Source organism: Diaphorina citri, unplaced genomic scaffold (assembly GCF_000475195.1).
Source record: "Diaphorina citri unplaced genomic scaffold, Diaci psyllid genome assembly version 1.1 scaffold3315, whole genome shotgun sequence".
Classification (NCBI taxonomy): domain Eukaryota; kingdom Metazoa; phylum Arthropoda; class Insecta; order Hemiptera; family Psyllidae; genus Diaphorina; species Diaphorina citri.
This window is the reverse complement of record NW_007380724.1, coordinates 1-3,845: the sequence shown is the minus strand read 5'-3', so window position 1 is coordinate 3,845 and position 3,845 is coordinate 1.

The window sequence follows — 3,845 nt, the reverse complement described above, 5'->3', positions numbered from 1 at the left end:
ATGCTGATTTGTGGATTATGTGGCATACCTAATAACAAGTAGTTTGCGACAAGAGTTTGAATAAATAATTAAAAGTCATTTAATTGCTTACTATTGATTTTTTTTTGACTTGAACGAGGTTAGAGCCCTTAAGGTTATTTGGATGAATCTATAAAATGTATTATTTATTGTTGGTTATAATTATTGTAGTTATTACTGGCAGTAATTATGACGACAAGGTAAATAGAATGGCTGAAGAAATTGTCCTCAGAGCACAAGCAAGAACTGATAAGCTTTATCATGGCAAAAGCGCAGATCCCGTTTGCGCGGAGCATTATGGATAGAGTAGAGCCACATGGATACTTGCCATATAGATCCTTATACACGTTTTTGAGCGGCGTGCAATTAACCTTTACAGTGGAAGCAGACGGTATATAGCGGCTAGAAAACTACACTCTTCTTAGTAGCCATAAGATCTGTAGATTCTATCCGAGGATTACTCCCCTTTGACATCTATTCGTGGTCTAGGAGTCGTCACTGGACAGTTCTTATGATATCTAACTCCTTGCACAAGTCTGAGATCACATCGCAATCTCAAACCTCTGTCCGTGGAAAGGGTAATAACTGTAATAAAGCTTATGAAACAATTCCATAATAATTAAAACATTACATAGATCTCTGCTTGATGCCAAACATACACTTAACGATACGCTTAACCTAGTATTGAAGTCAAAAAAATAAATATCAATAGTGGTTGGACAGCATTAAAATCAACTGTAACTTATTTATTACTAACATGTGTGGAAGGTAAACCGATTGAACTTCTGCTTCGACTCTTTATCAGACTGGTGAACTCAACGTCCCTTGAACCGCCTGACTGTACTGATCGGAGACATTTCGCACAGTGGTCGGTTCACCTCAGTAATTGTACATCAGTTTCATATTGAGTTCTTTTTTGTACTAGTAATACAAATATTATATATTTCTTTATTTGTAACAGACAGAAAATAACCGCACACTAGCGGGCACCTAAACTCGCGAGCAGCAAAGGATCGTATTTATACACCCCCTTTAGTGTCAAGGCTATAACATGTCTTAAGACTTTAGCTCGCTAACACTTTTTCCAACACTTAGTGACACTAAACTGTGTGGTTTTCACAAGTTGGAGATACATCTTTACGTGACGAATAAACAAGAACCGCCAGTGAACTACAAGATCCTCATTGGTTCTCGTCTCTCCACTGACCAACCAGTTCCAATGGTCAACTCCTTTAGACCTTCTGAACGATGCCGTTTTCTTTCCTTCTTTTCGGTGAATGATTTCAAGACATCTTAGAATACCTGGATCCTTAAGTGATACTTTAGATAGTGTATTTATGGTTTCAGATAATTTTTTAAGACATCTATAACATTTATGACACTTTAATGAAATGATCTTAACCATAATAGTAGTCACTTCCTAGACACCAGGATAGGCAATGGCTTGAAATAGAAGTTTAAAGTTATGCACACAACATAAATCAAACCGGTTTGACAACCTCTTGTCACATACTATGATCAGGGTTGAAAAGACGACGGTATAACATATCCACGACTCGTAGTACACTTCTTAATTAGGTATGTTAATTATTTTAATTACTTAAATTGTACATAATAGCAAATAGCTGATAGCGAATTTGTTTTATTACAAAACAGTAGAAAAGAAAATCATGTAATACTGTAAAAGTTGTAATACTCGCTCCATAGTATGTACTCGCAGACTTCGTGAAACAAAGAATGTACTAAAACTAGCTCTTAGTCTCTAATACCGTAATCCTATTGTTTTTCCCTAACACTAAAGGAAACAGAGGACATCTGACAGCTTATCTGGAGCGGATACTCAAGATACTTCTGGTCATTATCCCAATGATAAAGTGATGATCAAGCCATCAAGCAGCAAAGAGATCTGAGGAGGTCCAAGTGATTATCCACGGCAGAGTTATTAATTATGATGAACTATTAATAACTGTTATAACTAGTGGATCAGTGAACTGTAGGATTTTCCTGAAAGAAGCGTCCTTATAGGAGAGAAAGTCAAAAATGAAAAACGCTTTCTGTCAGTTCAGAGGTATCACCGATAAAGATACCAGAACCAGATCCAAAGAAATCACAAATAAATCTAATCGTACCTAGGTGTAAAAATTACTTTTATCTTTTACCCAAGGAGCTCAGCAAAGAAAAGTCGAAAGGGGATAACGAGTCTCTAGAGTTCAAAGACAATTAATTTAGACAATACGAAGATCTAACATTGTATGAACCAAAGATTAGCAAATTAGCAAGTTATTTGCTGATCCTCTGAATGAGAAGGCTAAGAAGATACATACCTCAAACAAGTTCAACATACATCATACATAATCATAGACATTATAGTCTAACTCTAACGAGACCACTGGAAATGGTAAACAAGTTAGAACCAAAAACTGTGAATACTTAAAACAGATAATACTGAATACCAAATAGAAAGTAACTCATCTAGAAAAGGGAATTGTCTGCATACATTGTATAATGTCCACTTGGTGGTATCTTAGGCGGATTAGTAACACTAATACCAAAAGTAAACAAGTAAGGCTAACATCAAAGTAGACATGAATAAGGATATGTAAAATTATTATTGGTAACTACTTAGTAAACCAAATAGCCAAACTGACGGATGATTAGTTTAGAGTTTGGTACTGATCAGTCCTGGTTCCCAAACTCCCAAGATGAGCTAATATGAATGGTCCTACACTTCTGGTAGTTTCTCTTTCAATATGTTTATTTTGCAAGACTTTTGTCCTGCAGTATCTGCAGCCAATAATTGAAAAGAGTTCCCAAAGCAATAACAAAATGTATAAATGAAACCAATGCCTTTATTGCCAATATATTACGTGATATTTGTTTCTATGCCATGCCATGGTAAATATTTGCCTGGTAAACTTTGCCATAAAGTATAATGATATTACTGATAATAAGATACTAATTAAAAATTTGTACAAATCCATCTCCATGAGTATGTTTACTTAAATTAACTTCAATTTCATGTGAACTTTAAACATCTTGTATGAATTCTTCAAAACTGTTGTTACAGCAATAGCTGGAGAATTCTAGACAAATATGTATTTCGCTGATGCAATGGGTATTAATTTAAAGGTTCAAACTGAACCGATTACCAAATCTGTCATAATTAATTGGAATCAAATGCCAGGAAAGGATGTATATTGGTTTGCAGGAAGAAGATTATCACGTAAGGAATGATGGTGGTGGCATTTTTTGATTTTAAGATTATCTACCATATTAAGGTACCTATGTGGTACTAATTCTAATTCTTCAAACATTCACACTGAGATTAATGAATTACTGAAATATTTAAAATCATTGCATAATCCAAAGAAATGCCTTGTCGTTTCTCGAGTTCATGGCACGGATCTATAGTATCTAAATACTTATATCTAGATTCAGCATACCAGTAATACTCAAGATGGACTTTGAATACATTAATATATTAGGCGGTGATTTATTACTTTATTAGGCTTTGGTCTGTCGATTAGAAATGCGGAATCGGTTATGTATTCTGGACACGAGATGCAAGCAAGTTACGCACTGATTTAGGAGCGGATTTATTCCAAACTTTCCGGAAACTTGCAACAAGTCGCACACCAAATGATCAACTTGTACTTGATTTGGATTTTTTTTTTGTACCAGAATGTACACAGTATGTCTAGTAGGCAATACGGTATAAATACATAATAATGCACTAGTGACTAGTATTTCTTGATATGTTTCATATACGCTGAATGTCTTATATCCTGTGTGCCAATAAATAACTTCTAGACACAATATTGGAATCA